This window comes from Triturus cristatus, chromosome 7 (assembly GCF_964204655.1).
Source record: "Triturus cristatus chromosome 7, aTriCri1.1, whole genome shotgun sequence".
Taxonomy (NCBI): domain Eukaryota; kingdom Metazoa; phylum Chordata; class Amphibia; order Caudata; family Salamandridae; genus Triturus; species Triturus cristatus.
Genome location: NC_140590.1, coordinates 1,376,419,370 through 1,376,442,987, shown reverse-complemented (window position 1 = coordinate 1,376,442,987; position 23,618 = coordinate 1,376,419,370). Strand labels below are relative to the sequence as shown.

The 23,618-nt window shown below is 45.3% G+C and overlaps 1 pseudogene; it reads left to right on the top strand.

Annotated features, from left to right (window-relative positions):
* Window positions 1–4,780: 4,780 nt before the first annotated feature.
* LOC146812097 (uncharacterized) overlaps window positions 4,781–23,618 on the top strand; it is a 163,947-nt pseudogene continuing 145,109 nt past the window's right edge.

The following is a 23,618-nucleotide window of genomic DNA, read 5'->3' as shown; positions in this document are numbered from 1 at the left end:
TGAGAGAGGTGGCAGGAGGGGACTCTGGGATATACAATTGTTTATAAAAACCTGTGAACTCATCCAAAATATCCTGATCTGTAAAGAGAAGTGTTCCGTCGGATGAATGAATAGTTTTAATGAGAGAACGTTCTTTACGTGATTTGGCCAAAGGGACCCCACTTTATTACGACCACCATAATAGCGAGCACTACTACGCAATAATATAGAGGAGGCCTTCTCAGTAGAGGATTTATTACATAGCCTGAATAAGTCCCTGCAAAGACGTGTCAGAAGAGGTGGTATGAAATTGATGTCCTAGGTGTTTAATGTTTGCTAGGAGAGCATTATATTGGGGAAGAAGGTGTTTTTTTTCTGGAAACATAGTCAATAATAAAGCCACGAGCCGCAGCTTTAACGGTATCCCACAATAGCTGGGGAGAAGTATCAGGCAATACATTAAGTAAGATAAAAGAAATAGTGAAGATATTAAATGAGGAAGAAAAGGTGGATCTTTCAATAGAGAATTCTTGAATCTCTATCTATTGGACTTGGGATGTGGAGGGAGCAACTCAAAATCAGTAACAACTGGAGCATGATCAGAAATAACAATAGGTTCAAGAGAAGAAGAAATAAGGTTTTAAGACAGAGGCCCAGAAAGAAAAATGTAATCCAATTGTGTAAATGATCCATTTGGGAGTGAAAAAAAAGAAAATTCTAAGGCATCTTGATTACACAAAGGCCAGGCATCAACAAAATGAGTTTGTGAGAGTGCAGTGAGGAATTGTTTGTGAGGTTTATGGGAAACAAAGCGGACATCAGATTTCCATTCCAGAAAAGGATCAACAATCTGGTTACAGTCTCTACCTAAAATACAAAATTAATCCTTATATTGAATGCACTTTTCAATTCCCCGTAGTCTTCCCTACTATCAAGTCCCAGAGGCTTAACTCCAGCCAAAATTATCACATATGGTCTCGACTCTAAGGGGAGGTGTATACTTGGAAATTTCCTGGTTGCCAGGGTATTAGATGGATCCCTTCCTACTTGTTTTACTACTGGACTGTCACTAGTTGACATCACTATACTCCCCCCACTCGCTATATTGCCTATTTATTTAATTAATCTTTATTTCGACCAATTTGGCCATAAAAGATATACAAAAAAAAAAAAAAACACATATGAAACATGTAAAACCATCAAAGAAAAAATAATCAGGAAACACATTTGGTACAATATAAAATCATTCCACCCTACGAAAAAAATACTACTAGGGTGAATCAGATAAAAGGCCATGCGATTAAAATTATGAACTTAAAATTAGGTGGGAGCCTGCGACTTTAGGATACGGGTGCGAATATACCAGACATTAGTAAGAAATTTAGCTAGTGCAAACACAATTGGACCTGAAACGTCAGTTTTTAAAATTCTATACACCGGGAGATACTCCCTAAAACCAAGGTTTCTGATGAGTGGTAGGAGCCAATGTTTCCTGGCGGCCGTGTAAGTTGGACAAAACAAGACCACATGCAGATCGCTTTCCTCGGCACACACACATGCCGGGCATTGCTTGGTAGAGGGCGATGTTGACCAGGAGCTGGTGTAAGATCGCAGAGGCAATGTGCCATATCTCCATTGGAGAAATAGCTTCCTGGCCAACACAGGAGACATAGCGTCCAGGACCCTCTCCAGCCTGTATGAGTCCTTGCTTTGCGCGAATACAGATGTTAATGACCCCTCTTCCTTGCAGTCTAGGGCCATAGATAATTTCTGCTCGTGATAAGCGTTGGCCAAAGCTCTTCGTGGGATCCTTAGTGAGGCGTTAGCTGGATCCGACCACAGGTCGGGGAGCCCCAGTCTCACACAGGACTTTTTTTATATATTTTATCCACGGGATCTGTAGAGCTTTAGGGTGGGTTAGAAACTCCCTCAGTTCCGCCCTGTAGGTAGAAAGTTCTTCACTGCTCCATAGCCTTCGCCAGAAGACTATGGGTCTGAGACCTAGTTCATCTGCTATTGGTCTCAGTCCCAGATCCATCCTCAAGGGGAGGAGCGGAGTGCTAGACGGGAGTGCTACTATCTGTCTAATGAAATTATTCTCAGTTATAGACAAACTGCAGGAGGCTATATGACCCCACAGTTCCGCCCCATACATCAGAGCTCCTCTGGCCTGTGCCTTATAGATCTGGATAAGCGGCCCCAACGGTCGATATGTGGGGCTTTTCATCAACCGAGCAATGCCGCCAGTGGTCTGCACTAATTTAAGATTAACCCTAGTCTGGTGTGTTCCCCAAGACATGGTTTCATTCAACGTTACACCGAGATATTCAAAGGTGGAGACTCTCTCTAAACGTGATGATCCCAGTAGGGGGTTCGGGCGTGATCTTAGGGTTGGGTTCAGGACCATAAACTTGGTTTTGGTAGCATTGATTTCTAACCCCCTGTCTGTGCAGAATGCCACAAAAGAATCAAGGATCCTCTGTATCCCCATAGGGGTTTTGGACAGCAGCAGGGTGTCATCTGCAAACATAATTGCAGGCACCCTGCTGCCATTCAACTTTGGGGCGTCAGTGTATTCGGTGCCATTAAGATGGGCGATTACCCCGTTGACAAAGAGGCAGAACAGGGCCGGTGCCAATACACAGCCCTGTCTGACCCCCCTGTCAACGGGGAATCTGTCCGTTAATTCCCCAAATTTTCCGCACCTGACCCGGGCATAGTTATTATGGTGCAATCTCTTTAAAATTATCAGGCTATCCGGGGGGACCCCCATCTCAGCCAGAACACTCCAGAGTTTCCCTCTGGGCACGAGGTCAAAGGCGGCCCTCAGGTCCACAAATATGGTGTATAAACTGCCACCTTCCAATATCGCTGCCCTCCAATAAATAACGTTCAAACAAAAAACCTGATCCACTGTAGAGACTCCCTTCCTAAATCCCGCCTGATACGGACTAAGGGCGCCCGTCTCCTCCACCCAGTCCTGAAGCCGATTCAGCAGTATCCTGCCAAACAGCTTCTGTGACACGTCAATTAAACTGATTGGTCTATAATTGGCTGGGAGCAGGAGCGAGCCCTTTTTAAATATAGGAACCACCTCTGCCCCCAGCCAAGTACATATTGCCTATTGTAGTAGTCTTGGTGGTATCCCGGGTTAGCTGACCCAACTCTGGCGAAGTTATTTTAGTTGGAGTTGGAATAGAAATAATAGCCTCGTTGACAGTTATGGCACTTTTGTTTGAAGACGTGCCAGATAATTAGTGCACGCCTGACACTTACTGGCATTTTTCTGTCGAGACTGAGCTGACGAATACGACAACTCCAAACAAGTCAGTCTACTTTCGATACCATCCAGTCTATCATAAATAGGTTGGCAGGTTTTGTAGAATATTGTCTCAATTTTTCCCCAAAAATCCTCTCCTGCATTTAGCAAATCCTTGGGTGGGGCTAGTGTAGGTGGTATTGGTGCTCCCTCCTTTCCACATTCTACAATAACTTCTGGGAGAGCAGGGGACTTCTCTGGAGTGTCCACAGGGATAGTTCTCCTTACTTTCGCGGTTTGGCCACCATTTAACGGTTCTTTGCGTTTCCTTTTCAGGCTCGAGTTTTTCATGTTCTCCTTATTATTATTACACACCTGCAATTTGGGTTAGATCTGATTGTCCCATTTTTGACCTGGTGTTAAGGTTAGCTCCTTCGGAGTCTGGGTTATATAGTAGGTTGATAGTAGGGAAGACTACGGGGAATTGAAGAATAAATGTGTGTACTGGCTACATTCCAATCGCCCCCTTCCCCAGCATGTTTCAACAGAAATTCTTTTTGTGCGACGAGTCAATTGGGTAGGGCCAAAGAGAAAAACAATAGAAGGAGATTGTATTATAATCAATTTTAGAGATATTAGGGCAGTGGAGCACATCTGCAATTGGCAGAATTCCAATCATCGTACTCCCATCCTTTCCCTGCCCTTGTCCTTCTTCTATTGCGAATATCAACAGCCCAACCCAGTGGACTATGGCCAGAGAGGCTCTGACGTCTGGCCCAGCTCCAGTAGAGGACCAAAAGTGCAGTGCGAGGCAAATGGGTCTTCCGGATTGGAAGACTGTGATTGACGATTAAACCCCCATAGCAAGTGGAACAAAACAAATAAACCAGATATAATTACTATAGGAAGATGTATAGCTTGTACCACTGCAATTGAGGTTGGTGAAGCTGTAAATGAACTTACTGGGATAACAACTTTAGACCAGCACCAGAAAGGGGAGAAAAGCCGACAAGGACTGGGGCAACATTTCCATCGAGTCGTGTCACAGTCCTAGATGGTCTAGCTGGAAAACAAAACTGTGAAGTTATATCTCACGTGAGTACTTCCACTAACAATCTGGTTCACTTAGAAAGGGAAAGCCTTGGCCTTCTACGATGGAGCCCAAGACCTAACAAGGGAAGAATCAACGAGAGCGGCTCATTAACTATAATCTCATGGAATATCGCAGGTCTAGGCTCAAAAATTGCGGACCCGGACTGGATTGGTTTTATATCCCAATTTGACATATGCCTCTTTCAAGAGACATGGTCACTAGATCCTCCGCAATGTAATGGATTCCTTAACTTTTATATCCCAGCCCTAAAAAACGTAAGAGGTCGACCGTCGGGTGGCTTAACCATATGGCTAAAGCAAGATCTAGGTTGTCGAGTTACTCAAGGACCTAGAGTCAGCGACGACATCCTATCTGTAAAGATTGCTCCAAAGTCTGGGTTCAAGTTAGAAATTTTTAATGTTTATGCACGAGGTCTGCCGGGGGGAAAAATGTCTCCAGTTGTAAAGCTACTGGAAGAAATAATTGATTCCCTGCCTTCGAATATTTTACCTATCATAGCAGGAGACTTTAATACTTCGTTTGAGCCTCTGGACTATGACATATCCCAGCTCACCTTAGAAGAAGACGCTAGTTGGGGAATTCCACCCCTCGAGATCGCGCCTGTAAAAAGGTGGACGGAGGCGGCAATCCAGTTAAATGGCCTATGTTTAGGCAACCACATGAGAGCAGTCAATGGCAGAAGTTTGTCTGATAAATTCGGGACAAATACTTTTGATAATGGCCGCAGGGCAAGTAGAATAGATTATCTGCTCATCCATATGAAGCTTTGGCCCCACTTTACTGATATGAAGGTAGTTATTCGCTTAGAGAGCGATCACCACCCATTAGTTTCTTTATTTAATATGTCCTTACTCGGCTACACGCCACCGCAGCTAGGCACACGCAAGCCTGAATATCTTCTGTCCAACAACATGCGTCACCTAAAATGGGACCGGATAGCAGAAGACCCAATTGCCCTACTAGCAATGAAGAAAGAAGTTATGTCTGCACTAGTACCACAGGATAGCCCGCTAGTGGACCAAAGTCCCAGCCAGATAGTGGTGGAAACTCACAACAGGCTTTTTGCGGGCCTGCGAAAATATTTTCTAAAGCCCATCTCTAAAAGAAATCCCAAGCTTCATAAAAAAGAGGGTTGGTACAATAGCGATTGTAGGAAAGCCCGGGTTGAACTTGGCAGTGCACTTAAAAAGAAAGATCCCCTATTTGTTAGATCCGCTAGGTCACATTATGGAAAGACATTGAAGGAGGCAAAGGAAACTTGGGATAGCGAAATGTGGAAGGATCTCCTTGATGCTTGCAGGAATAAGAATAGCAAAGAATTTTGGGACATATATAAGTGGGACAGGGGCGGCATAGCAGAGTGGCCACAAAACAACGTGGCGCAGAACGCATGGGTTGCTCATTTTAAACCCCAGTATGCCGGACCCAGTGAAAATACCCCCAGTGAGACCCCCAGCCATGTATACTATGATAAGGCAATATTCTCTGTAAAAGATGTGGACAGAGCCTTAGACAAAGTGGTTGGGGGAAAAACTCCTGGTATGGATGGTATTCCCGCGGACATGTTTATCAACGACAGAAGTCTCTGGTCTAGCTATATCGTGCGACTCGCTAATGCAATTGCACAGGGAGCTGACATCCCTCCCTCGTGGAAGGGTGCAGAAATTGTCCCAGTATTTAAAAAGGGGGACAAATCTATCGCAAGTAACTATAGGCCAATCAGTCTAATAGACTCGATTCAAAAGATTATAGGCCGAATGTTTCTGCATATAACCCAAACTTGGATAGACGATCAGGACATCCTAAGCCCAATGCAGGCAGGGTTCCGATCACGGACAAGCACAATTGACCAAGTCTTCCGTTTTGCCAATCTATATTGGAAGACGGTGGTCCTGGGAAATGGTGCTCTATATGCAGTATTCGTGGACCTAAAAGCAGCCTTCGATTTGGTCCCACGGAGAAGGCTCTGGCAGGTTCTGAGGGAAATGGCAATGACACCCGAGCTTCTTACCGTGATTATCCGTTTACATGAGGAGAATGTTGCTAGGGTGCGGTGGGGGGGCGGGGGGGAGGTGACTGAGGACTTCCCGGTTGGCAGGGGAGTGCGACAGGGGTGCGTCTTGGCACCGACCCTGTTCTCCCTTTTTGTCGACGGGGTGGTCGGTCGCCTCTCATTGACCCCCACTGATGCCCCTACCTTGGCTGGTGTACGCATCCCTATCCTCATGTTCGCGGATGACACCTTAATTATCTCGAAGACCCCGAGTGGTTTACAAAAGGCCCTCGGATGTTTTGAAGAATTCTGTATAGAAAGAGGCTTGGAAGTTAACACTGGAAAAACAAAGTTCATGTCATTTAACGGATCAAAATCCTTTAAAGGGAAAATATATATGAACAAGTTACCCTTGGAGGAGGTTACCTCATTCACATATCTGGGGATAACACTACAAAAAGATATGCGTTGGGGCTGCCAATTAGACCGTGCCGTGTTGCAACATAAACAAAAAACAGGTGCTCTCCTGTCTAGATTCAAATCTTCATTCACTAAGCCAATCTCTCCAGTTCTTGAAATTTATGGGGCGAAGGTCCTTGGCTCATGCCTCAACGGGGCTGAGCTTTGGGCCTTCAGTAATTTGAACAGTCTGAAGGTCCTAGAAAATGCGTTTATACGCAAGGTTACAAATCTTTCTAGTACGCCACTACGACCCCTACTGTTGGATCTAGGCAAAAAACCATTAGAACATCTGGCAAAGCTTCGTCCAATATTATACTGGCGCCGACTTTGGTGTACTGACGAACTTATCCACTATAGGAGAGGCTTTTTGGACTTAATTGAATCTGACAGATCTCAAAAAATAACATGGCTGTCTGGGATAAAATCTCTTCTGGGTAGCATAGGTCTGATTGAACTTTGGAAAAACCCTGTAAATGCTGTCTTCCCCACCAAAGAAAAGCTTAAAATACTGTACTGGGAATGGGTCTACAAGCTGGACACTACCCAAGGTCTTTCCACCCATCTAACAGGACGCTTCCTTGATCTAAAAGCCCATCCCTTCTTAGAGAAGTTCTGGGATCTCATTGAAAAAACTTTAGATCGTAAGCTATACTTCCAATTTCGTGTGGGAACATTACCTGTTGCAGAATTTACCTCTAGATGGGGGGGCAAGGTACTAAGAGTGATAGGTGCCATAGATGTGTAGAAGAATGCGAAAACATAGGACATGTACTTTTTTTCTGTCCAATGTATGTAGCTCCCCGGAAAAAGTGGATAAAACCAATCTGTAGATCCTTGGGTATCAGAAGATATGCTACCGCGCTTCGCATCTTATGCACCAATCCCGCACCCCCAATCTGTATAGCGGTGGCCAAATTCCTAGGGTGGGCATGGGGCATAAGATCAAAAGCTTTGAAATTGTATTAAATCTTTTGCCATAAAATATAACTATCCTTGGCCAACACCATTTGATGTAGTTATCATATACAGTAAATTTAAGTAATGTGACCATTAAGCCACACGATGTCATTCTCTGCGTAACACAAGTCAATATGGGCTGGACTCACTCGTATGCCTTTGATTTTTATCCTTTTATAAATACTTAGCTTGTCGGTTGTTTGTAAATTTAATTGCAATTTTACCCTTTTTTAGGTAATTTATAAAATGTTTATGTAATGCTTGTAAATGTGCTTTTATGACTTAATTGCCGAATAAAGCTGATTGAATTGAATTGAATGCACTTTTTTGTAACATTAGGCCAAAATGAATAATCAGGTTGAGTAGGACCATACATATTAAAAAAAGTTAGAGAGATACCATTAATAAGCAATTTCACCAACAGCCACCTTCCCTCAGAATCTATTTCTTTAGATAAAACTGAACAGTTCAACTTTTTATGACAAAGAATAATAACTCCATTCTTCTTGGTGGATGCAGGGGAGACTAAAACTAAGCCAACCCAATTACGTTTAAGTTTGGAGGCTTCCACTTCCGTAAGATGTGTCTCTTGCAAAAGAACCAAATCAGGGTTATAGGAAGCCAAATGAGACAAAAATCTCTGTCTCTTAATAGAATTAACTAAACCTTTCACATTCCACAATATAACTCTGAATGTAAAAACGATAACAATACATAAAAAAACATACAACCATCAGTAATGAGAAGAAGGGAAAGGAATAGAGGAAGGAAGTAGATGTGAAAGGGAAAATATACTGAAACATATACTATAGGAAAAGAAAGAAGAAAGATAGAAAATGAGAAGAAAAGAAGGGAGAAAAGATACCGCGAGAAGGGATAGTACATAACTGACGACTGTAATACGTATCGTTTAAGGGAAAAATTAGGAAAACAATAAGGAGTGGTGACAGCAGATGAAGATGGCACAACCGACAAGGGAGGAGGTATCACGTCAGGACAAGTGCTTAATTTGATCCGGTGGTTTCCGGTCCTCGACACCAGCACTTAATTGTCAGCACTGGGGGCTTGTGACAGTCTGCCACAACGTGGCACTGTCTGGCTAATTTAGAGATTACCACAACAACAGTTAATTATTGACTCAATATACGTTAAAAAATGTATTACCTGACCCAAGTCATTCTTATAGCATAGGGGGCCTGAAATAGTACAAACTGTTACACTTGTAGGAGTGTGAATGTTAGTTCTTGTGTTGTTACTATCACTGGCGGTGCTGGCAGGGTCAATGAATGGTACATGGTGCAGTGGTCTCCTGACAAGAGCCCTGGCACTTACTTTTTTGCAAATTAAGCACTGGTCAGGAAGCCACCACGACAAATAGGAAACAGGCAACAGAATTCCAAATAACCTGCAAAGGAATCGAAGAAGGAAAAAACTTGAAACAAGTGAGAAAACAAGCATCAAGAAGCAACCTGTGAGGAAAGAAAACATTAGTAAAACAGAGAACAACAGTTGCGTAAAAGTCAAGTGAAAGAAGAGCCAGGAATTTCGATAAAGAGACATGGATAAAAAAGTCCATACCATGCACCTAGGGCCCGTAGTTCAGGTCTTAGTTTGAGGAAGTCTTTCCGCCATTTAGCCGTTGCTGTAGAAACATCTTGGAAAACAAACAAGATAGCACCAGACCAAACGAGACGCTTTTTAGACTTGGCTGCATTTAACACTTGGAGAAGATCTGTGAACTGCAAGAAGAGAAGAATCACTCCACGAGGTTTTGATGGAGCCGAAGTAGAAGAGAGGCAAGGACCTAGCCTGTGAGCAAGCTGGATGTTCAAGTTAGTCAAGGGTGGAAGATCTAGAAGCTTTGGAAAAAAGGACATGAAAAAAGCAACCGGTTCACTCCCTTCAAGACCCTCCAGAAAGCCATATAAATTAAGGTTATTTAGTCTGTTCCTGTTTTCGAGATCTTCTGCTGATTATTTAAGCAATGAGATATTTTTCTCCAATGTTGCTATTTTTACAGCATCATCCTCGACATCACTGACACGTTGTTCCACCAAGGAAAGCATAGAGTCCATAGATGACCACTTATTATCCATCACTTGTAACGGAGTATTAGTCTCCTCAATGAATGAACGCAGAGCCTGTATCTTCTCCGAAAGAGTATCTAAAGATACAGGAGTGAGAGGCTTAGGAGGAGAAGGTGGGTCTTGCTTGAGGCACTTATTAGCCGTGGGTATTGCCTGCATCTTGGAAGTCGACAAAGAGAGAGGTGCTGACCGAGAGGTAGAAGACTGAGCCATCTCCACTGCAGAGAGCATACAGTCCATGGAAAGAACAGTCGATGAGGAGTCAGACTTAGACACCTTAGAAGAGCTGCTTTTGTTTGAATGTAATAGGCTTTTACTTCTGCCCATAGGTAATGTTGAGAAACACAGTCAGTAAAAGGAACGCAGCCAACAGTAAATATGTATTCCTTTCCCCAATCGCCCAATGCCAAGGAAATAACCAGTCTGCCAGACAATAATTTTAAAAAAAAGAGCGAAAAAGAAAAACAATGCGCTAGTAATGGCAGACCAAGAGGCTCAGGGCAGGTGAAACAAGATATGCCCAGTATTGTAAGAAGAGAGATGAGGAGCAGGAAAAGAGTGCCACAAACAGTCCAGGGCTGAGGAGATTCAAATATCCGGAAAACAAAATGGTGGCCGCAGTGCAGGCACAGGGTTCAGGGGCCTAAAGTAAGTAAAAAGTCCAGAAAAAGAGAACAAAAAAGCTGTTACTCAATGCAGGACATGCTCTGATGTGTTCACCTGCCTGTTTCCAATGCTTTTAGGGTCGCGGAAGCTGCATAATTACAACGGCATTTCCGACGCAACACGGAGCTCCGGGATTAGGCAACCATCTTAGGTGCCGGCTCGCGCTTCTCCATACCCTTGTCGTTTAATAATGTTTCAATGCTGGATTATATGCTCTTGAGTTGTCCCCTCTTTTCACAACTACTGGATGTTTCAATTGAATTGCCACAGATTAGCGATCACTTACCATGAAAAACATGTTAAAGGATAATTGTTTATAGTGTGCGTGCGCAGCAAAACACGCATGCGCACATGCGGCGGGTGGGGGGGCGCATTCAGATGGGGAGCTGGAAACGATGGAACACCGGCTCAGAAGTTAAACATCCTGGGCACCCCCACCGGAAAAGAAAGCCATAAATTGCCAAGGAGAGTGAAATTAAGCAAAGTAAACATGACAAACCTAGACACCTTGAATTTGAAATGCCCCCGCTGCTTTCCTCATTATTGTCCAGGTGATACAGCAAGCCTAATTCAATTTTAATCATTTCTGAATATGTATGTAACCATTGTTTTAATATAAAATTTACTTTGTGCCGCTTGCTCCGATCTTTCTTTGCCTCCTAGTCAGCTGCCTTAGACCCCGGTCCGTCACGGCTTGTGCCGATTGAACAGAGGGTCGCTTCGGCAGTCACACTTCCGGCTCCACCGGAAGTGATAGGTAGCGCTTCAGTCTTTCTCCTCGTCATTCCTATTTGAACAGGGGAAGGGCATGGATGCGCGCAGCGGCGCCTGAAAAAACTTGTGCCCCCGCTGATTTACTCATTATTGTCCAGGTGATACAGCAAACCTAATTCAATTTTAATCATTACTGAATATGTATGTAACCATTGTTTTAATATAAAATTTACTTTGCGCCTCACTCACTTGCCCCGATCTTTCTTTGCCTCCTAGTCAGCTGCCTTAGACCCTGGTCCATCACGGCTTGTGCCGATTGAACAGAGGGTCGCTTCGGCAGTCACACTTCCGGCTCCACCGGGAGTGATAGGTAGCGCTTCAGTTTTTCTACTCGTCATTCCTATTTGAACAGGGGAAGGGCGCCCGTCCACGCCTGACCGCCGCCAGACGCCAGGACCCCTGAATTGCTGGATATTGTCACCTCAGTTTCTTAAGGGCCGGAGGATACCCTATAACCCGGAGGTAATATGACGATCCTAAAATACTCTAAGAAAGAACTCACATAGTTAAATACCCCCAATACTGCTCTGACTGATGCATTTGTAGCAGAAATCCTTGGTATCCCAGAAATTTCTTGTATAGCAGGACCTACAGACACCAAGTCTCACTGCACAAATAAGTCTAAGGCTCCTCACCAACTAAGTGCCATCTACTTTAATGCTCGTTCTATCCCCAAACATTCTGTTGAGATATGGAGTCTGTTAGACCAAGAGACCCCTGAGATTTGTTTTGTCACGGAGACTTGGTTACATGAACATGCTTTTCCTGACATATATATACTGCCTCCCCCCCAATATAAGATAATTTGATTAGACAGGACAGAGATTAGAGGTGGCGGTTTGTTAATAGCGTCTATCCACGATCTAGACATTACTGTTTTAGAAACTCTCGCCCAAAGCCACTTAGAAATTTGTATTTTTAAGATAAATGGCCTTTCCAATGGCTCATGGAGAGGGTCCCTAATTTATCGCCCCCCAGGACCTAAGGGGGACTTTGCTGAGAAACTATTAGAGACCTTAGCCCCTCACGTACTGGCATCAGATAATTTCCTCCTAATAGGAGATTTTAATTACCATGCAGAATTACCATTCAACTCTGAAACTGACAAGTTAATTTCTAATATAAACATTCTCGGTCTTGCCCAATTGGTACTAGAACCTACGCATAGTGCCGGTCACACCCTTGACCTTCTCTTCACCAACCTGTCTGAAATTATTGTAAAATCCCCAGTTCCATTATTATGGACTGATCATTATCTTTTAACATTTTTTATTCCAATCACTCTGATTAAAAATGACCATGAAAATTATTTCACATTGCGTAGGCCCTCGCGTAAAGTTACCTTGCCTCTTTTTTTAAAGCATTTCTGCCCTGATCAAACTAGCTCAGATATGAGTGTAAACCAAGAATTACATATCCTGGATGAGGCAATCTTAACCGTATTAGATAAAATTGCTCCTCTTAGACAGGTTAAGACCAAGATCAGAATCGCCCACTGGTTCACAGACCAACTAAGAACTACAAAGTTCGTGTGTCGCACGGTGGAGCGAAAATGGCGCAAAAGTAAAAATTTGGCTGACCGCGAAATATATAAAAAACTACATCATGGCTACATGAATTAAATAAAAGCGGCAAAAAAATCATTTCTTATAGACAGGATTAATAAGGCTGAAAACTCCTCCAAGAAACTTTAACAAATCCTGAAGGAATTTACAACTACCAGAAATCAGCCGTCAATACCTGAAACTCAACTTTGGGCTGACTCCCTTTCCAATTTTTTCGAAGAAAAAATCTTAGCCATTCATTTATCTTTCTCATCACATAGCAATATTCACTCTGATGACGAGCCTTGCACTCCCTCTGACCCTCCTTATATTCTGGACGAATTTGCCAAATGTTATACTAAGCTAGTCTCAATCGCCATGCAGAAGATAAAATCAGGCTCTCCCACTGATTCTGTACCTCCAAAATTCTTCTCTATTATTGCACCAGCTTTATTTGACAGTGTAACCGGCCTATTCAACAAGTCACTCTCGGATCCAGTTTTCCCTACGGCTTGGAAGGCAGCCCGAGTGTGACCAATTTTGAAGAAACCTACGGCCGATCCTAAACTTCTTCTAAATTACCATCCACTTTCTCTGCTCCCCTATCTGGGGAAGATGTTGGAATCCCTCATCAACCAACAGCTTCTAGACCACCTTGAGAGCCACAGACTTCTAGACCCTTCACAGTCCGGTTTTAGGGCAGCACACAGTACCGAGACAGCCCTGGTCGAGGTTACCGATAACTTCAGACAGGCATTGGATAAACATCAGTCAGTTATCCTCGTCCTCCTCGACCTGTCGGCTGTATTTGACTCCATCTCCCACAGCATCTTAGAACAACGGCTTTGGGAGATTGGTGTCAGAGGTAATGCCCTGAAATGGTTCAAAATCTATCTATCAGACCGTATAACAACTGTTCAGATGGGCAACGGCATTTCATGCGCAAGACCTGTTAAGATGGGAGTGCCACAAGGCTCTATTTTGAGCCCTACACTCTTTAATCTGTACATGACTCCACTGGCCGCGGTGATCAGAAAATATGGATTTTATGTCATGTCGTATGCAGATGACACGCAAATACTGATCACACTGGGTCCAGATCCTATCGAAACAAAGTCACGTTTTAAAAACTGCATGTCTCACATTGATAGGTGGATGAGATGTAACCATCATCAATTGAACGGTACTAATTCAGAGATGATGCTCTTTGGTAAAGCGCCTGAACATTGGACACCCGATTGGTGGCCATCCGATCTGGGCACTTGCCCAACTCCCAAGGAGATGGTTCGCAATCTTGGCTTCTACATGGACAATCAACTGTCCATGAAAAGCCAAATAAATCATATTACCAGCACCTGTTTTGGTATAATGCGCACTCTGCGGAAGGTTTTCAAATGGATTCCCATTGAGGCAAGAAAACCATTAATTCATTAATTAATTAATCATAAATAGAATGGATTATGGTAATACCCTTCTGCTTCTGCTCTCAAAAAAATGAAAACCTTCTAAATAAGCTTCAGATTTTACAAAATACTGCAGCCAGATTGGCCCTGAATCTTGCGTACAGATCGTCCTCTGCCCCCTGTCTAAAAGCCTTTTACTGGCTTCCTGTGAAAAAGCGAATTCTTTTTAAAATCCTTTGCTTAACTCACAAATATCTGTATGGAAAAGGCCTGCGATACTGGACAAAAAAGCTACATTGGTATAAGCCTCAGAGAATGCTTAGATCCAGCACTGATTCATTGCTCACTCCCCTCAGAATATATACAGCGAGACAAGGTGGCAGATCTTTCTCTTATCTTGCGCCGGCATCCTGGAATAAAATGCCTTTATACCTACGCACCATTCCCGTCCACAGCTGTTTTCGTAAGAACTTGAAGTCATGGTTGTTTGACCAGTAAGTTTGACCAGTAAATCAGTATTCCTTCTTAATCAGTGCCGTCTGCAAGCACCATGAGACTCGTTGAGTGATGTGCTGCGCTATACAAATGTCCCTGACTTGACTTGACTATAGGATAACAACAAAAGGCCTACACCTTATTGCAATAGCCGAAAACAACAGCAGGTTTGGATGAATTGCTACAAGAAGGTATTATGAGCAAGTGTCAATGCAATCATGGAATGGGATGTTTCCACACCCACAATAGCAAGGCTGTGAGTAAGAGGTTTCTCAGAACGGCCAAATGGCAAGTCAAACAAAACGGAAATACAGAACACCTTAATAATTTAGCCATAGCCAGAAACCACAACAGGCTAATATGGCAATGCAACTTACAACATCAGGAAGGGCAATGGGCTCACATTTTTAAATTATTGAGACACTCTAACCAGGCCGAATTTGGGCAGTATATTATAACCTTCAAGGGTCACTCTCTGGACAAACGAAATTGCGTATCAGCTGTCTCCTGGGTAAATAATGTCAAGACACTGTATTGTAACCCTCCGTCGAATGTAACGACCCCGCTTGGCCTACGACACAGGAAAGCCTTGCATTGAATCAATTACCCTTCAAGTCCACTGACCCGCCAAAAGAATAGTCCTAAACAATCCTTGCCCCTAGTCGATCACAACAGGCTTGTTAAAATATTGAAGAGAAAAAGACGACGGTACCTAAGGCCTGAATGGGTTTCCAGGTTTCTTGTTTAAGGAGGACTACAAATATTGGGCATCTCTACACTCCCCAGTATACCAGCACTGTCCCATAACAGCTACGGTCCCATACCCCTGGTGCAGATCAATCTTAAGGTCAATTCATAAAAAAAGAGATAATACAGATCTATCGGACTACAGAAGGATCGCCTTGTTAGAAATTGAAGCAAAGGCCTTTGCTGGTGCCATGCTCTAGGTCTTGGAAAGCTGGGTTATGGATGGGGGCATTTAGCCATTTTATCTGTCAGGTGTCAGGGAAGGCGCATCTACCATTGATAACATTATGGCACTGGCATTCTTAGTTGACCGGGCTAAACTCCCCAGCAAACCCCCCCACCCCCCCCCCCCCCCGCTTTTCACATGCCTCATTGACTACATGTAAGCTTTCGACGGGGTGGATTGGCAGCTCCTCTGGAACAAACTAACCAGCAGGGGAGTCACAAAAAATGGCTCGATGGAATAATCTCCCTCTACTCTCAAACATAGGTGAGAATTCAGATGACACATAATACAGCAACTCCCAAGGTTTACACCGGTAAACATTTAAAGCAAGGATGTGACCTGGCACCTATGCTTTTTAATTCGTACATGCTGACCTGAGTTAGCCATTAAAAAACACAAACATTTTCCATATCTAAAATTGGCAAGAAGGGCCTATTTCTGATGCAGCATGGAGATGACATGGTGTTAATGGACCACACTAAAAGGGCATATTTTCAAGGGGACATCGCCAACAGAACATCACTTTTAGGGACTGTGGAAGAATAGGTCGCACACTGCTCGTCACACCAGCAAGTTGCCCCAAAGGACTGTGGGAAATGTAGTGGCGACGGCGGGTACGCCTATGCCACGGAATGTAAATAGAACAGTATGTGTTGCGTTAGCCATCCCTGGACACGTGTTTCGAGGTAGTTGCCTCTCGTCAGCAGGGAGCAGGTCAGTGTAAAGGGGTGCCGTGTGGACTGCCAAAATGTAATTAAAAGCAGGTCAAGTACCTCTCCTGGCGCGCAGGTGCAGAACCAAGGCTCGTCAGCCCGTTAGCTCAAGGAAGCCGTTTAAATTGTGGAAGAATAGGTCGCACACTGCTCGTCACACCAGCAAGTTGCCCCAAAGGACTGTGGGAAATGTAGTGGCGACGGCGGGTACGCCTATGCCACGGAATGTAAATAGAACAGTATGTGTTGCGTTAGCCATCCCTGGACACGTGTTTCGAGGTAGTTGCCTCTCGTCAGCAGGGAGCAGGTCAGTGTAAAGGGGTGCCGTGTGGACTGCCAAAATGTAATTAAAAGCAGGTCAAGTACCTCTCCTGGCGCGCAGGTGCAGAACCAAGGCTCGTCAGCCCGTTAGCTCAAGGAAGCCGTTTAAATTGTGGAAGAATAGGTCGCACACTGCTCGTCACACCAGCAAGTTGCCCCAAAGGACTGTGGGAAATGTAGTGGCGACGGCGGGTACGCCTATGCCACGGAATGTAAATAGAACAGTATGTGTTGCGTTAGCCATCCCTGGACACGTGTTTCGAGGTAGTTGCCTCTCGTCAGCAGGGAGCAGGTCAGTGTAAAGGGGTGCCGTGTGGACTGCCAAAATGTAATTAAAAGCAGGTCAAGTACCTCTCCTGGCGCGCAGGTGCAGAACCAAGGCTCGTCAGCCCGTTAGCTCAAGGAAGCCGTTTAAATTGTGGAAGAATAGGTCGCACACTGCTCGTCACACCAGCAAGTTGCCCCAAAGGACTGTGGGAAATGTAGTGGCGACGGCGGGTACGCCTATGCCACGGAATGTAAATAGAACAGTATGTGTTGCGTTAGCCATCCCTGGACACGTGTTTCGAGGTAGTTGCCTCTCGTCAGCAGGGAGCAGGTCAGTGTAAAGGGGTGCCGTGTGGACTGCCAAAATGTAATTAAAAGCAGGTCAAGTACCTCTCCTGGCGCGCAGGTGCAGAACCAAGGCTCGTCAGCCCGTTAGCTCAAGGAAGCCGTTTAAATTGTGGAAGAATAGGTCGCACACTGCTCGTCACACCAGCAAGTTGCCCCAAAGGACTGTGGGAAATGTAGTGGCGACGGCGGGTACGCCTATGCCACGGAATGTAAATAGAACAGTATGTGTTGCGTTAGCCATCCCTGGACACGTGTTTCGAGGTAGTTGCCTCTCGTCAGCAGGGAGCAGGTCAGTGTAAAGGGGTGCCGTGTGGACTGCCAAAATGTAATTAAAAGCAGGTCAAGTACCTCTCCTGGCGCGCAGGTGCAGAACCAAGGCTCGTCAGCCCGTTAGCTCAAGGAAGCCGTTTAAATTGTGGAAGAATAGGTCGCACACTGCTCGTCACACCAGCAAGTTGCCCCAAAGGACTGTGGGAAATGTAGTGGCGACGGCGGGTACGCCTATGCCACGGAATGTAAATAGAACAGTATGTGTTGCGTTAGCCATCCCTGGACACGTGTTTCGAGGTAGTTGCCTCTCGTCAGCAGGGAGCAGGTCAGTGTAAAGGGGTGCCGTGTGGACTGCCAAAATGTAATTAAAAGCAGGTCAAGTACCTCTCCTGGCGCGCAGGTGCAGAACCAAGGCTCGTCAGCCCGTTAGCTCAAGGAAGCCGTTTAAATTGTGGAAGAATAGGTCGCACACTGCTCGTCACACCAGCAAGTTGCCCCAAAGGACTGTGGGAAATGTAGTGGCGACGGCGGGTACGCCTATGCCACGGAATGTAAATAGAACAGTATGTGTTGCGTTAGCCATCCCTGGACACGTGTTTCGAGGTAGTTGCCTCTCGTCAGCAGGGAGCAGGTCAGTGTAAAGGGGTGCCGTGTGGACTGCCAAAATGTAATTAAAAGCAGGTCAAGTACCTCTCCTGGCGCGCAGGTGCAGAACCAAGGCTCGTCAGCCCGTTAGCTCAAGGAAGCCGTTTAAATTGTGGAAGAATAGGTCGCACACTGCTCGTCACACCAGCAAGTTGCCCCAAAGGACTGTGGGAAATGTAGTGGCGACGGCGGGTACGCCTATGCCACGGAATGTAAATAGAACAGTATGTGTTGCGTTAGCCATCCCTGGACACGTGTTTCGAGGTAGTTGCCTCTCGTCAGCAGGGAGCAGGTCAGTGTAAAGGGGTGCCGTGTGGACTGCCAAAATGTAATTAAAAGCAGGTCAAGTACCTCTCCTGGCGCGCAGGTGCAGAACCAAGGCTCGTCAGCCCGTTAGCTCAAGGAAGCCGTTTAAATTGTGGAAGAATAGGTCGCACACTGCTCGTCACACCAGCAAGTTGCCCCAAAGGACTGTGGGAAATGTAGTGGCGACGGCGGGTACGCCTATGCCACGGAATGTAAATAGAACAGTATGTGTTGCGTTAGCCATCCCTGGACACGTGTTTCGAGGTAGTTGCCTCTCGTCAGCAGGGAGCAGGTCAGTGTAAAGGGGTGCCGTGTGGACTGCCAAAATGTAATTAAAAGCAGGTCAAGTACCTCTCCTGGCGCGCAGGTGCAGAACCAAGGCTCGTCAGCCCGTTAGCTCAAGGAAGCCGTTTAAATTGTGGAAGAATAGGTCGCACACTGCTCGTCACACCAGCAAGTTGCCCCAAAGGACTGTGGGAAATGTAGTGGCGACGGCGGGTACGCCTATGCCACGGAATGTAAATAGAACAGTATGTGTTGCGTTAGCCATCCCTGGACACGTGTTTCGAGGTAGTTGCCTCTCGTCAGCAGGGAGCAGGTCAGTGTAAAGGGGTGCCGTGTGGACTGCCAAAATGTAATTAAAAGCAGGTCAAGTACCTCTCCTGGCGCGCAGGTGCAGAACCAAGGCTCGTCAGCCCGTTAGCTCAAGGAAGCCGTTTAAATTGTGGAAGAATAGGTCGCACACTGCTCGTCACACCAGCAAGTTGCCCCAAAGGACTGTGGGAAATGTAGTGGCGACGGCGGGTACGCCTATGCCACGGAATGTAAATAGAACAGTATGTGTTGCGTTAGCCATCCCTGGACACGTGTTTCGAGGTAGTTGCCTCTCGTCAGCAGGGAGCAGGTCAGTGTAAAGGGGTGCCGTGTGGACTGCCAAAATGTAATTAAAAGCAGGTCAAGTACCTCTCCTGGCGCGCAGGTGCAGAACCAAGGCTCGTCAGCCCGTTAGCTCAAGGAAGCCGTTTAAATTGTGGAAGAATAGGTCGCACACTGCTCGTCACACCAGCAAGTTGCCCCAAAGGACTGTGGGAAATGTAGTGGCGACGGCGGGTACGCCTATGCCACGGAATGTAAATAGAACAGTATGTGTTGCGTTAGCCATCCCTGGACACGTGTTTCGAGGTAGTTGCCTCTCGTCAGCAGGGAGCAGGTCAGTGTAAAGGGGTGCCGTGTGGACTGCCAAAATGTAATTAAAAGCAGGTCAAGTACCTCTCCTGGCGCGCAGGTGCAGAACCAAGGCTCGTCAGCCCGTTAGCTCAAGGAAGCCGTTTAAATTGTGGAAGAATAGGTCGCACACTGCTCGTCACACCAGCAAGTTGCCCCAAAGGACTGTGGGAAATGTAGTGGCGACGGCGGGTACGCCTATGCCACGGAATGTAAATAGAACAGTATGTGTTGCGTTAGCCATCCCTGGACACGTGTTTCGAGGTAGTTGCCTCTCGTCAGCAGGGAGCAGGTCAGTGTAAAGGGGTGCCGTGTGGACTGCCAAAATGTAATTAAAAGCAGGTCAAGTACCTCTCCTGGCGCGCAGGTGCAGAACCAAGGCTCGTCAGCCCGTTAGCTCAAGGAAGCCGTTTAAATTGTGGAAGAATAGGTCGCACACTGCTCGTCACACCAGCAAGTTGCCCCAAAGGACTGTGGGAAATGTAGTGGCGACGGCGGGTACGCCTATGCCACGGAATGTAAATAGAACAGTATGTGTTGCGTTAGCCATCCCTGGACACGTGTTTCGAGGTAGTTGCCTCTCGTCAGCAGGGAGCAGGTCAGTGTAAAGGGGTGCCGTGTGGACTGCCAAAATGTAATTAAAAGCAGGTCAAGTACCTCTCCTGGCGCGCAGGTGCAGAACCAAGGCTCGTCAGCCCGTTAGCTCAAGGAAGCCGTTTAAATTGTGGAAGAATAGGTCGCACACTGCTCGTCACACCAGCAAGTTGCCCCAAAGGACTGTGGGAAATGTAGTGGCGACGGCGGGTACGCCTATGCCACGGAATGTAAATAGAACAGTATGTGTTGCGTTAGCCATCCCTGGACACGTGTTTCGAGGTAGTTGCCTCTCGTCAGCAGGGAGCAGGTCAGTGTAAAGGGGTGCCGTGTGGACTGCCAAAATGTAATTAAAAGCAGGTCAAGTACCTTGAGTCTGCACCTGCGCGCCAGGAGAGGTACTTGACCTGCTTTTAATTACATTTGGCAGTCCACGCGGCACCCCTTTACACTGACCTGCTCCCTGCTGACGAGAGGCAACTACCTCGAAACACGTGTCCAGGGATGGCTAACGCATACACATACTGTTCTATTTACAATTTGTGGCATAGGCGTACCCGCCGTCGCCACTACATTTCCCACAGTCCTTTGGGGCAACTTGCTGGTGTGACGAGCGGTGTGCGACCTACTTTTCCTCAATTTAAACGGCTTCCTTAAGCTAACGGGCTGACGAGCCTTGAGTCTGCACCTGCGCGCCAGGAGAGGTACTTGACCTGCTTTCAATTACATTTGGCAGTCCACGCGGCACCCCTTTACACTGACCTGCTCCCTGCTGACGAGAGGCAACTACCTCGAAACACGTGTCCAGGGATGGCTAACGCATACACATACTGTTCTATTTACAATTTGTGGCATAGGCGTACCCGCCGTCGCCACTACATTTCCCACAGTCCTTTGGGGCAACTTGCTGGTGTGACGAGCGGTGTGCGACCTACTTTTCCTCAATCACTTTTAGGGACGTTCTGGTGATGATATGCCCTTCTCCATATTTACAAAGCAACGTTAAGCAACTTTTTGGAGCTTTACACCACCTTGTAAATAAGGTCCTTTTACATGCATCACTTAGCGTGAAAGGGGCATTGAAAGGGTGTTGCTGTGGGCAATCCAACACAACTCCCATTGCGTTTGATGCTGCCCCAGATTTATAAGGAGGTGTAAATCTGAGGCAGTGCCAAAAACTAACTAACTGCAAGAGCAGGCATTAGAATGGTAAAACGTGGAGAAATACTTTTAATTCTGCTAGTTTTTGCATTTTCTATGTGTGCTGCATTCTGCAGCACACCTAGAATAAGCAAAATGCCATTAATTATTGTTTAGTTGCAGGATGGTGTCCCTTCCTGCACATAAACTATCATTAAATAATGACCATTTGCTACTTCTTTGTGTGCTGTATTCCGCAGCACACATAGAAGTAACAAATCGCCATTAGTGATTGTTGATGTGCAAAGGGTGCCTGCGTTGGTGCTAGGCAGCTACATTTTGTACCAGCCAGTTGCGGTCTGTGTAGGTAAGCACAGTGGGGCGGGGTGGGGGGTGGAAGTCGACATACAACGGCTTATTGAACATAAAATAAGTAAATAAATAAATAAAATTAATAGTCTTTATTTGATTTTATTATTAAAATCATAAAAGACAGGTCATTTTAAAACAAAACAAAAAATGTCAGTGCCATAATGATTCATGTTTTTGAACTCCCATCAGAAAACGCATGAGAAAAAAGCAGATAGAAGAGGAGTTCAGCAACTGTAAGAAATGTGAGGCTTGTCTAACTTAATTAAAATTCAGCTGTAATAAAACATGGCGTATGGGCTTGTATCACAGGTTACTGTATTTTGGACAAAGCATAACCACATGTAATGTATCATTGATCAATGTGTTATCACAGTTGCAAAAAGGCAGATCTGAGTACTTAAAATAGCCATGATTAAAAGGAACCAATGCGGGAAACAAATGTAATCTAAAATAAGTCAGCAGTCAGAGTTGGTGGCAAGACATGTTCCAAGTTAGATATGGCTGGATATTACTGACTGTTTTCACCAATATTGCGTGTCACATACAGTGTTTTGTTAAAGCGACATCCTCGCGCTCTGAAATCAACTTATCCTCAAGAGCGGTTTTGACCCATTTTCCATCAGCTCGCGTTATGTTTGAGGCGTTGGCAAACATATCCGGCCGCCCTGTGGCCCGTAAACTACGCTCCACATACGCCAGCCAAGGAATCTGTAAGGACTTTTCAAGTTGTTGACAATCTTGCAAAACCAGTCTACTGAAACTCAGTTCCTCTTTTTTCCAAATTGAATTCCAAAGTTTTAGTGGATTGAGGCAAAGTCAATCAATTAAAAAATCCATACCTAATTCTTCATGGACAATTTCATAAGTTTTACTTTGGCAAACTCCCAGGAGACTCCTTAAAAACTTGTTTTCAGCGACTTGGAGTGGTGCAACCTGGTCGTATCCCCAGATTCCACTACAATAGCAAACTAAGGGGATACATTTGGCCCTATAGATCTTACAGACCGATTAGATATGAGTATGTCCCAATCGGCGGGAAAAATCCCTAATGCCAAATATCTCCCTACTAAAAGAAGAAACATTCTGATTTATAAGCGAATGCCAATTAAACTTGGAATCCAATTGCACCCCAGGTAGTTAAACTTATCCACCATTCTAATATGTTGGCCATCTATCACATATTTCATACCCAGTCAGGCCCTGGTGCCTTATTTAAAGGCAACTGCGAGATAGCAGCTATAACCTCAGACAAATTAAAAGTTAAGTTACACTCCATCCGGGGATCTTCTGAAGGCTCTTTCTCCGCTTCAAGGCTATAGATGGCCTCGAAATGGCCCACCCAGGCCTGAGATGAAATGGTACAAGCCTGATTGGGGAGATGGTATTTATGAAAGAGCGACAAGTTGATAACACCCCAAAAAGCAGTGCTGTGACATTGCAGACTAGCCATTTGTTGCTTATCCCAGGCCTCTTCTTTGATTTGAACTTTACGTTCCTTTCAGGCCTTTTTGAACACCACCCTGGCATTTTTGACTTTTTCTTGACAACGGGGTTTAGCATGCAAAAGCTTCCAGAGGTCCTTATGGGTTCTGGAGCATTGCCTATCAAACAATATTTCCACACAGGTGATTGGTAAGGTGCAGTTATGAGGAGTGCAGACTTAATAAACCTACAGATATTGGTAAATGATGTCAAAATTCTCTGTGGTGACT